We start from the raw sequence: 13,270 nt of genomic DNA, 5'->3' as shown, positions 1-13,270 counted from the left end.
TAACCCAATCCTCCATCGTCCCTAACCTGCATCTGATACCTCTTCCTTCTTTAGTTCAAAACATATGTTCATTATTGCATCCTTGGGCAAGGCAATCTAGTACCCACCCCACCCCTGTTTAAAACAAAGTCCAAACTGCTTTCTGCTCTGTACAAGGCTCTTCAAAATCCAGTTCCAACTTATCTATCCAGCTTAACCATCCCCCCATCACCAACAACTACATCATGCCCCCCAAATACACACACTCCAGACCCACCAAGTCCCCCAAGCACGAAATGCATGCCGTGTCCACGTGTCCCTGCATCCCATTGCTACTGTCTGTAAACTCCCCTCTCTCTTCTCTGCTTATAGTCCATTCTTTAGCATCTTTCTCAATCCTCTTTCCTCTCTGATAATGAAGCCTCAGCCTCACTCCTGTGTGGTCATATTTTCCACCTTGCTTTCACATTACACACATTCCTCTCTTATACTTTTCATCTCCCTTCTTAAGCTGCTCGTATCCCCACAGGAGACTATGAATTGGGCCACTGCCCTGGTCCTCTGCAGAAGTTAGGAAGGCTAAGTACTCACTTCCCCAGTCTCTCTTGCAGCTCGGGATGGTGCTCACAGGACATAGCCCGGCTGATGAGGCATCAGCACAAAACTGCTAGGCAATCTCTGCATAATTGTTGTGTTTTCCTGAGAGTAGAAGAAAAAAAAAAAAAAAACAGCTAACACCTCCCTCTGCCTCTCACCTTGATATCCGGAGCTGCAGAAGCTATCTTGTCAACATGAGGGCAAAAGCAAGAGCACCACAGATATTACAGCCCCAATGTCACACAGCTCCTGAACAACACTGGCAGTCACCAATCTGCAGACTTATTAGCTGAGAAAAATCAACCATGGTTTTTCTAGCTATGTTTCACACTGTCTGTTGCCTGCCACCTTCCTAACTGATATTTTTATCAACCAATTAATGTAGCAATAACTACTGGAGACCTACCAGTCCCCTGACACTATACTATTTTTATTTGTTTTGCTTTCTCTAATCTTTAGGCGTCATCCTTTCTATTTGCAGAATCGAATGTTGACGTGCTGAAAAATTAAGTAATCTCTCAAGCATCACACATAGCTGTGAAGTTTCTGAGCCAGGATTCCAACCCAAAAGAGCTGCCTGATTTGAAAGATTGTCCTTTTCACCACTTTTGAAGATGGATGCAATGAAGCTAGAGCAAGAAAAGAGTTGCTGAAGACAACATGGGTTTGTGAGCCCAGCAAATGAGAAAATCCGTATCAGCTAAATCCATTTACTAGTTTACTGTTGACTTAGTAGTGGGGGATAGAAAAAAAAAAGCCTTGCTAAAGGTGGTAATAGAGGAATTCTTTCTAGGCTGCCCTCACAAGAATTATCAATCCTGCCACTATTTGTCACAAGAGATTGGATTCTCCTCTTTAAAGCCAAAAATGGTTACTGCCCAGTGCTCCATTTTCTTCAAGATGCTTGCAAATTCATTCACAAAGGAGACCCGTGTTCAAAGGAAGAGTAAGGAAAAGGTTGTTTAAAGCATTTGTGAGCAAAGGCACCACATGAAAGAAAACGCCTCTGCTCAGAGAGTGAGGAGGCCATATTTGGGATCAGGAATGATTTTAAAAGGAGTAGGAAAACACCGCCATAGTGTGATTTAAGGATCGAGAAATGCGTGAGTTAATTTAGCCTAGAGATAGGAGACCAAAAAGACAAATACCCTCCCCATATTACTCTTAGTCTGATGCACACCATATTGTGGAAGAAAGGCAAGAGCGATATACCAGATGGCATATATTTAAATCTCGGTTCCACCACTAACTGTGCCCTGCTCTCTGAAACACAATTAGCTTAATGGTCAAATGAGGGTGATATACTTACCTTCTAAGGTTTCGTGAGGATTATTAAATGAGATAACAGATAAGCAAAGCACTTAGGTCAATGCCTGGCCCCAGTAAGCGTCAGGTAAGTGGTGTGGCTGATGATAACAATAGCAATTAGAAAGCAATGACAACAGCAATTGCTCAGAAGCACCACAACTAGATGGTGATCATGTCAACACTGGGGACAAAACACGTGGTTTAGACATGCAAGTGGTAATACTACGGGGCACAGGGACACACAATTAAGTCCAAGAACACTTTGGGTAAACAAGGCTGACTACTTCCTGTGGAAGGGTTGATATCTTGAAGACCTCACATTATTCTAGAATAATCCTAAAAAAAAAAGATGCTGGGCATTTATGTTTTATCAGTCCAAAGTGGTGGCTCCTACCCCCACCACTTATCAATAGTATAAACAGCTTGCGATGGACTTGACCACCAAATATGAAATTCTGTGTTTCATGCTAAAATTTTTACAATGGGTTTGGGTTCACATTATTTTCACCTGGACTCATAAAGTGAAGTAATATTAACTTCTGTCACAAAATCTCACATATGCATATTTTCAGATCTCAAAAAATGTGACGGTTCCCAGGCAGGCCAAATTCTGAAGTCTGGCATCTCAACTGAGTAGACATAGTTGTCTCTCCATCAAAAGCCATCCCAACACCCAACCCCACTCCTAGAGAACACACCTATATCTGGGAAGCTGATGCCCCATGAGGTCACATTTCTCAGCTACCTTGGACAAGCTACAGCCTGTGACAAGTTCTGTCCTACAGAATCTTAGCGACGTTGCCTCCTCCACACTCTTATCCCTTCCTCAGACTGGATGCAAAGGATAATTTGGCCTTCAGGGATGGCAAACCATCAGAGGGAAGGAGTGTGGATCCCTGCCTCAGTGCATGAAGAGAAGCCACCACTGACTGAGAAACATACATCTTGGATAGGAACATGAGTGAGAAATTAAGTTTTATCGTGTTTGAGACATTATACATCTTTAGGTATTTTCTTTCTTTCTTTCTTTCTTTCTTTCTTTCTTTCTTTCTTTTTTTAACAATAGTTCAACCTCTCTTAGTTAGGAGGAAAGCTACACAAAAGAGTTGAGTCCATAGGACCAGTTGGGATACTTAAGCAACCAATGAAATCTAGATACATGTAATTGCACACCTTTAGGAGAATGTTTAGAAATTGAACAACTGGCCTCCACTACAATGTCCAGCCAGTATACCTGACAGGTGTTACTAACAGAGAAAAAAAAAAACTCTGAATCCATCGGGTGTATGCTAAGTGTCATATCTGTTTATGTGAAAAGCCTAGGGTAGTTATGGCTTCCATAGGTTTAGAAAGGATCTCTGCTGCAGTTTCCATCTCCACGCAAATGAAAACTCAGGACAGGTAGTCATTTGAAGAATCTTTCCAAGTAGCTGGCCATAGGAGCCCAGCTCCGAGATTCTCACCTCTTGGTATTCACACCTTGGTTATCTCTTGCCACACTGAAGAGGGCTGAGCTGTATAACCAGTAGGGTACTGCAAACATAACACAGTGTGACTTCCCAGGGTAAGTCACAAAGACACTGTGACTCTCATTTTCCTCTCTCCGAGCATTTGTTCTGGGAGAAACCTGCTGCCATGTCATAAGGATAACCAAGCAGCTTTAAGGAGAAAGTCACATGGCCAGGAGCTCAGGCCTCCTACTAACAACCAGCACTAACTTGGCAGCCACATGACTAGGCCATATCAGAAGCTGGTCATCCAGGGGCACCTGGGTGGCTCAGTCGGTTAAGCATCCGACTTGGGCTCAGGTCATGATCTCAAGTTCGTGGGTTCAAGCCCCCGCATTGGGCTCTGAGCTGACAGCTCAGGACCTGGAGCCTGCTTCAAATACTGTCTCCCCCTCTCTCTGCCCTGTCCCCGTTCATGCTTTCTCTTTCTCTCAAAAATAAATTTAAAAAAAATTAAAACTTTGTTTTAAAAAAGCTGCTCATCCAGCCCCAGTCAAGCCTTCATACTGCTGCAGCCCTAGCTAACATCTGTGTGCTACAGCTCCTTGAGAGACCCTTATCTGCTAAGTTGTTTGAATTCCTGACCTACAAAAACTGGGAAATAATGCTTACAAATTTTAAGCCACTAATTTGGGGGGGGGTAGATTTTGTTATGTAGCAGTAGATAACCAATTCATTAGCTTGTTTTAGAAGAAGAGAGAGAGAAAGGAATGGGGAAGGAGAGCAGAGGGAAGGGGGAGGGTAGGAGGAGGGAGAAGAGAGCTAGATAGCTCTACCTAAGGCTGAAAAGCTTTGCCTACCTCTAGTTGTTTTTAATGTTCCCTGGAATGGGGTGGTTCTGTCGGTTAAGCATCCAACTTCAGCTCAGGTCATGATCTCACGGTTTGCGAGTTCGAGCCCCGCATCGGGCTCTGTGCTGACAGCTCAGAGCCTGGAGCCTGCTTCTGATTCTGTGTCTCCTCCTCTCTCTGCTCCTGCCATGCTCATGCTCTGTCTCTCTCTGTCTCTCAATAATGAATAAACATTAAAAAAAAAATTAAGGTTTCCTGGAAATAGGGAGGACTGTGCCAGAGGTCATGGAAGTAATATACTGGGTTTCCTTCAACCCAGTCATATGATGAAATCAGTTCTGTACGTGTAACACACTCTTTTGAACATGGCAGCAAAGACTTTATTCATGAACTGATTACTGGCTCATCTGAACAGAAAATTCAAAGGTTTCTTTCTGTGTGTGTGTGTGTGTGTGTGTGTGTGTGTGTGTGTGTATCCTGGTAGGACTGGAAAAAACATGGCTAATTGAACATAGCAGATACTTCATTCAGGGAATCAGACAGTATTTCTTAAGAGCCTCACATTTCACATAAAATGAAGACTTCAGGGCAATTTTATGCTCGTGCTGCTACACGGGACACTGAGTCTCTCCCATCCCATGATTGAGAACCCTCACACAAGACTACTTCAGTTTTATCTTTCTTGACTGAGGGCACTTAAGAGGTGGGGGAGGGGGATCTCAGTGCCTCCACATAGCGACTAGCTGGTTGTTGGAAATGTCACAGTGTTTGATCACACTGGCATGATTACTGAGGACTAGAAAGCAAGGAACTTACAGTGGCTCATTTCTCTCTTTACAGTTTGCAGGAACCGTCACTCGCCCTTACGTTATACTAGCTGACACACTGGCGAGGCCTAATAGCAGAACCCCACATCAGAAAAGTGTACCAGGAAGACCCAGAACATAGCCGAACAAGACAGGGCCATACCTTAGCATATAGTACCAAGGGCAGAGCCCAGCAATGTTTGACGACTGTTGAGTAAGAGCCACTGTTGTGACCAGCAGTCGGTGGCACAATTCCAGTCTGTGGGGAATCCTCCTTTGAAATGGCTGTGTTGTTGTCGTTGTTTCCAGCCTGATTTTTTCACAAAATAGAAATCTAGCAAATATTAAAAAATGACATGGTATTTTTATTTTTTTAATAAGCTAACAGCCTCTAGTAGATAATTTCCATGAACACCGTATCACTTTTTAACAAAATGAATTTGTGTGTATAGGGTCTTCTTTGCCTTTGAGGTTGCAGACGGCATATAAACCAAATACTTAAGTGCATCCTGCAATGATTCCCAATCTGGAGTCCCAATCTGAAGATAATATTGGGCTTCCTCATCATTGTAAAAAAAAAAAAAAAAAAAATGCAACAAGAATTACGCATTTGCCCAGGATGGATGAGGCTATCTGGGTCAAATTAAACAGAGGGAAGTACACTGGCCCCCGAGGTCCAAAGGAGGACCAGTGCCTGTTTTTCTAAACAAAATCTCATCGGAGTGCAAATTGTCTGCAAGTGCTTCCACCAGACAACACCAAAGCTGAGTAGCAGAGACAGAGGCTACATGGCTCAGAAAGCTGAAAATAGTTGCTCTCTGGCCTTTCGCACGAAGAGTTTGCCAACCCCTGAAATAAAGTATCACACTTCTCACTTTGGGCTCAGAATGTTTAGACTGATGTCGGACCCTTTCCTGGTTATGTCATGTACACTGGTCCCTAATTTCTTGGATTAATAACGTTAAAATAACAAATGTGGTAGATCGAATCTTTCAAGATTTTGGGTGGAGTCAACAGAAATTCCTTTCTTAACCAAGTTTTGCCTTACTCGTGCTTACTGAAGTTTTAAAAGATGGAATCTGGACCGTTCATCCACTTGTTCAACAGCTTTTAAACCACTGGGTAAGTTTAAGTAGCTGCCTTTTTTCCAACATGTCTTACTTAGTTGGTCACCAATACTTTCTAGGGCTAAATACTCTTAGCCTTATATTGTGTTTTTATGAAGAAAACATGTAAACTACTTCAGACACAGTGTTTTTCTTGATGTGAAGTCATAAGCATGGATCAATCCATATCGTACAAGATAAGAAAGTGCTTGTAGCAAAATTTAATAAGAGTGTAACAGCTACAGGATTTGAATTCACTGGTTTGGAAACACAAAACATATACATTTTGGCAGTTAAAGAGAAAACCTTCATTACAGTCTAGGGAAGAGGATTCCCATCTTACACCTTCAAGGCAACAGAAAGAGTCTCAACAAGTGTCAGTTTTGTTACAAAGACGATACTTGGAATCCTTGGTATAAAGAACTTTCTCCTCAGACTCATCTCTTCTTAGATCTGGCAAAAGGATGAATTTACCTGTGTGGGGACCCTGGTACTCTATTACAAGGAAAAGGCTTAGATGTTTTCTGCTTCACACACCTACTCAAAATATTATCCACATAATGTATATACAAAGTCAAGGCCCAAATATCTAGAACATTCCCTAGACCAGGGTTTCTCAACCTTGGCACCACTGACAGATCCTTTGGGCATGATGATTCATCACTGTAGGAGGCTGCCTCACGCACTATAGGATATGTAGCAGGCATCCAGGCCTCCGCGGTAAACACCCAGAGGACCCCACCCTGGCTGACAACCAAAAGTGTTGCAGAGATTACTGAATGTCCCCAGAGGCAGGGGGGGGGGGGGGGGGGGGGGGGGGGTAACAAATAAACCGGCCCTCAGCTGAGGACCACTGGGCTAGTTCCTCTGGGCTGGTTTCTCTCTCCGATTGTCATCTTTTGCCGTAGTACCCAGATTCCCTTCCCACAATCTAATCAACACGGAGAAGGCATCCACCGCGAGCCTCCCTTTTCAACTCCGTGTGTTCAAACCCCTCCCTGATTCACCAGCCGTGAGGCACAGCCTCTTGTCACTGATCAGGGCAAACATCTAAGTAGCCTGCGTTTGCTACAGGGTCCCCTGCGATAGATTATCGCCTTACATATTGCACATTAACAGAATTTCTCATGACAGAGCCAACAGTCGAATGTGGTTGTTTTCCTTGAGATCCTTTTAAATCCCCAATTCAATTACCGTGCTCATTTTTCTGATGAATCATCAGCAGAAAGCCAGACTATTTTTCAGAGAGTGATATGATCCTCAGCTGGAACATTACTTCTGTCGGACTCTGCTTTACCTACTTGGCACTAAACACACGGTCTGGCTCTGAAGAAGGTTAGACCTTAGTACTTAAGGCAGCACGAAATTAACCCGTTCTAGAACTTCTGGTTTCTTCAAGACAGCTTCTACGACCGCCACCAAAAGAAAAAGGGAGAAACTAAAACTAAACAATGGAGCCAAGTGTGTGGTGTTACTTTATTATTGTATTTCTACATCTGATAGCCTCAGAGTTGCCAATCTCAGCTCTAGGCCACAATTAAACTGATGCATCAAAATAAAGACTTCACGTCTGTTTTCAAACATCACAGCAGCAGTGAAATGTTAAGTCTTCGGGATTGCTTTTCCCTCAAGGATTTCCTTTCTTCTCTGCCTCTTGTTCCTTCACTAGAGGGACACACACCAGCGAAGCAACATGTGACATGTTGATATTGTCGCAGACAACAAATCCCCACAGAACTCAGGAACTGTGCCATCAATGAGCGGGTTTCTTTGAACCCCAAAATGGCCTAAAAGCTGACAGCAGAAGAAACATTGGACACGTGGCCGTCCCACACTCAGGCTGTCGCTCTCTGAGCTGAGAGCCTTTGTTGCCGCAGCAGGCAGGTAACATGGGCACGTTTCTGAGTGCAATGAGACCGGGAGGAGACAGTGGTGAAAGCAAGGAGTCCCCAGGGATTAAAACCCACCCGTCGGCCGACTTTCCCTGAGCCTTGCTCCCCAGACACCCGCCTCTCTGAGTTGCCTGAAGCTGTTGACAACACAGACACCAGGATTCCGTCCTTCACCTCAAGACCTTCCAGTGGTGAAAACTGAACCCTCCCTGATGCATAAGACTCCAAAATGAGCTCCAGTTCCTGTCTTTAGCTCAAACATAAAGAAATAAGAAGGGGATGACTAATGGGCAATTATGGTTGTCTTGGCTACAACTCTAACTTTTGGCAGATATATTAATTTTTCGGTACCTCTGTGTGTTTAATACTTGTTTAAATAGTACATAAAAATACCCAAAGGTGTCAGGATTATCGGCCTCACCATAGGCCTTTTTCTTTCTTGACGATTCTTCCGTGACTGCATTCTCACTCCCTGGTCCAGATTACCTGCCACAGCTGGGGTAGAGGAGAGCGTGGTCCCGTGGTCCCGTCTCTCACCATTTTCCATGCATTGCTACATTCTGAATGTGATGCCTAGGGGCCTCCCAGCTAACTGGATGTGTAAATAAAAGAGTTTTAAATCACTTCAAGGTGTCATTCAAATTTTCATCCTCGCTAACAGGGAGGAAATTCACCACACCCACCCTGGGGCCATTTTCCCATCTCTTTTCCTGCTGACACGCAAGTAATGTGCTAGACAAAGGCACAGCAAGTCCCATATTAGCATCTTTTAGGACTAACTCCCCAGTCCTTCCTCCAATCTTAACAAGATCACTTTTCTCACTCGTGAATGGAAAAAAAAAGAAATACAAAAGAGACCTAAAAACGTCGTTTTCATTATCAGACTTTTTTTTTCATATCCTCTCTTTTTCTTATTTATCCACACCTGAAACCCCTAGTAATCATAATGAACTTGGAATGATATTTAGTGAGATACAAAAAAAACGAAAAAAGAAATATAGGCCACCTTCAAAGGGTATGACTTTGTAACTTAGTACTCCTTATCCATTATATAATTAGAAAATTATTCCCTGCATTGTTGTTGCAAGCACAGGGGCTCTGTGATGATATCAGACTGGGGCTCTCAGCAAGACTCCTCTGCCTGTGGGTTCTGACAAGTGTCATTACAGTAATCCCTACAGTGAGAAGACAATCATTAGTAAATGGCAAAGAAGAGGTGTCAATGGTGCTTCAGCCACAGGTTCAACTACCCACTAATAAAGGCTTTGACCTTGGATAATAGAAAAGCCATCTCTTGGAACCACTTTACCAGCGACTGTTTTCTATAACAGCCAAGGACAAATACCAAGATTCAGTGGAACAACCTAAGTAAAAATAGCAACACCACTAGACAAAATTTTTGAATGAGATCTTCCTCCAGGCCGCCTCTACATACAACAGTGTAAGTAGTTCAAAGGCAATTAGTAAGTAAGTAATTCACCAAGAACCTAAACCAAACCTTAGGAACCTGTAAAATCTCCATCCTTGTCAAAGGATTGGTATCTCAAAGGGATTTCTGTCAACGATGGCTAGGGCAGGCCTGGAGAGGTGAAGTCACAGTCTGTGAGATGGTTACCCAATAAAACTTTCTGCAATGATAGAAAGTTGCCCAACAGGACGCCTTTAGACTTAGAACTTCTGAGCACCTAAAGTGTGGCTGGTACAAATGAAGAAGTGAATTTGTAATTTTACTTCCTTGTAATTCCATTTAACTCTAAATAGCCGTATGTGTCTACTGACTAGCATATTAGATAATGCAGGTTTGGAAACTGAGGAGGGGAGTGCTGAGGACTGAGCGTCCTGTGCAGGCAAGTGAGGAAGTACTGCCAGGAAAGCTGTAAGCCCAGGGCAGGCAGAGCCCCCTCCAACTGATTGTCAAAGAAAGTCTGCTTCCGAGGTTGAGGCTGAATTCATTAGGAAAGTGTGCTCTGGTGAACGAGAGATGTGGCACAAGAACACAGAAAGGGGAGTTGGTGGCACGTGTGTTGTGATTTCACAAAGCCAGTATGGGGAGAACACACCTGCTAGAAGAAGTAGAGAGAAGCAGAGCAGGTGACCAGGTTCTGAGGCCATTAGACAGACAGCAAATCTAGAAAACAGACTGGTTTGTAGTTATTTCTTTACCGCCCTAAGTGGATGCTAACCAGAAACATGGTTAGGCAGGGACTGTAAATATGCGCCTGTAGCCAGACAGCCGGGGGGCCACTGGTGTCATATTATTTATTTAGCTATTTATTTATGATCTGTCATATTTATTTAGTTTAGTTACTCGCTTAGTGTCTGTCTCTCCCAGCAGAATGTGTGCTGCATCAGAACATGGACCATTCTGGGCTAGAAACTAGGCATTAAATAAAAGATTGTCAGAAGGAGTTGTCAAAAATATATTTGCAGGTCCCCTACATGCAATGTACCGTGTTAGGCTTGGAGAAAGAGCCGTGAAAAAGACAAACCTGGTCCGTGTCCTCATGGCTTATATTCAATAGCTAATTATACAATTAAGAATGTATGATCCCATATTGACAGGGATCTCACACACGGTTGACAGGGGAAGGTGCAAACAGGGAAAAACTTCTTTGAAGTGTTGAACTGAACTTTGAAGGCTGAATTGGGACTAACTGGGTGAGAGGGAAGTGAAGGGGGCGGGGGAGAGAGTATTCCAGGCAAAGTAAATTGCTTCGGCAAAGGCTCTGGGTAGGACAGGGTGAACTCCAGACACTTAAATAAATGAAAACAAAAACACCAATATTACTGTCATCCAAAGAGCAAGCAAGGCAGAGTGGCAGGAGAGCTGACTGTCAGGGTCATTTGGTGATGTTCCCAAAGTACTGCAGCCAAAACTCAGCCCCTTGGACCTCTCAGGAGCCTGAACCCACCCAACATTACCTGAGGGCATCCTTCCCAGGAATGACCACATGGTCCTGTGGACCCTAGATTCAATCACCTTTAACTCTAATGAAATAATCTTGTTCAATTTCTTAAATAGGGTCACAGAAAACCACGTGGGGGGGGGCTCATTTATCTGACAAAATCGAAGAGACTTATGCACACACACTCAGAGTTTTCTAAGAGCTTATAAAACACTCTGCTCATGTACTACTGAATTTGTTTCCAATCTAGACAGTCCTTAGAAAGAGAAAAATACTATCCCCATTTCACTGTTGACAACCCTAAGTCTCAAAGAAAATGTGACTTGTCCAAGAGTTCAGTTAGAAAGGGCACAACCAGGATTCAAAGTCATAGCACCCAAGACCCATGATGATCTTCCCTACATGGGCGGCTTCCTTCCAACTGAGAGTCCCAGGGAAAATACTGAATCTGATCCTTAGTGACGCCAACTCCACCAACCATGCAATTTTTTTGACTCTTTTTAAGTTTTTAAATTCCAGTTAACATACTGTAATATTAATTTCAGGTGTAGCATATATAGTGATTCAACACTTCCAAAACATCTGGTGCTCATCACAATAAGGGCATCCCTGAATCCCTATCACCTATTTAACATTCCCCCACCCACTCCTACCTCCTCTGGTAACCATCAGTGTGTTCTCTATAGCTAAGAATTGTTTCTTGGTTTGCCTCTCTTTTTTTCCCTTTGCTCATTTGTTTAGTTTCTTAAATTCCACATATGAGCGAAATCATATGGCATCTGTCTTTCCCTGATTGACTTATTCCACTTAGCATAATACTGTCTGGCTCTATCCATGTCGTTGCAAATGGTGAAGATTTCATTCTTTTTCATGGCTGATGTGTGTGTGTGTGTGTGTGTGTGTGTGTGTGTGTGTGTACACACATATATACGAAATTACCACTTCTTTATCAACTCATCATTCAGCGGACACTTGGGTGGTTTCCATAATTTGTCTATTGTAGGTAATGCTACTATAAACATTAGGATGCATGTATTCCTTTCAATGAGTATTTTTTGTATTCCTTGGGTAAATACCTAGTTGTACAATTGTAGAATTGTAGTTCTTTTTAACAGTCTCCATGCTGTTTTCCAGAGCAGCTGTACCAGTTTGCATTCTGACCAACAGTGCAATAGGGTTCCCCTATCTCCACATTCTCACCAACACCTGTTGTGTCTTGTGTTTTCGATTTGGGCCATTTGCAGGTATAAGACGATATCTCGCTGTAGTTCTGATTTGCATTTCCCTCATGATAACTGATGTTGAGCATCTTTTCATGTGTCTATTAGCTATCTATGTCTTCTTTGGAAAAATGTCTATTCATGTTTTCTGCTCATTTTGTAATTGGATTATTCACTTTTGGGGTGTTGAGTTTTATACATTTTCTATATATTTTGGATCCTAACCTTTATGGAATATGTCATTTGCAAATATCTTCTCCCATTCTACAGGCTGCCTTTTAGACTTGTTGATTTGTTTCCTTTGCTGTGCACAAGCTTTTTATTTTGATGTAGTACCAGTAGTTTATTTTTGCTTTTGGTTCCCTTGCCTCAGGAGGCATATCTAGAAACAATTTGCTATGGCCAACGTCAAAGAAGTTACTGCTTGTGTTCTCCTCTAGAAGTTTCCAACCATGCATTTTTAAAAACAATTTTTATTGAGGTTTTTGTCCTGCTGGTGAAGCCCCCCCCCCCCAAAGAGCCTCTTCTTCTCTAGCAGGGAGACCTTCTCAGCAACTTCCTAAAACACACTTACTTCAGAGTGGGAGGCCATAAAGAGCTGCTTTGGAAAGTTCTATAGCCACTTATTCAGAAAAGTTATGACATCCGTCCAATTCAAATGCAGAGTCTTGTTTTCAACTATTTTTTAAGTCAATCTGGAGAACCTGGAATCATTCACGGGGCCTCATTAGTTCTGAAATAGAATGAGTCATTTTCAGACTTCATGGATTGAATGCCCCAAAGCACTTTCAACAGTGACAGCTCTCATATCCCGAGAGTGTGCAATGGTCCACCAACTCATACATGTGTCCTGTAATCAGAGTGACCAAGTGTCCTGGGAGCGAATGCGTGGTCACTCTCCAGGCAATTCAATCCTCATAACACTCAGATGTGGTAATAACTAGGGACTTACCAATCACCTTAACCGATAAGAGGATTCAAACCAGTGTTCATGTGGTTTGCCCCAAGTCCTCAGAGCTTGCAGGGTCAAAACTGGGGTCTGAGCGGGGATCTGACTCCCAGAGGTTAGTCCTACCCTAGCCCTGTGGGTAACCACAGCACCACAATTTAGCTGAGTGAGATGGACATCTTTGGGTACTAAAATGTAAATGCATACC

This window comes from Panthera uncia, chromosome C2, assembly GCF_023721935.1.
Source record: "Panthera uncia isolate 11264 chromosome C2, Puncia_PCG_1.0, whole genome shotgun sequence".
NCBI lineage: Eukaryota > Metazoa > Chordata > Mammalia > Carnivora > Felidae > Panthera > Panthera uncia.
This window is presented reverse-complemented; position numbering follows the sequence as displayed.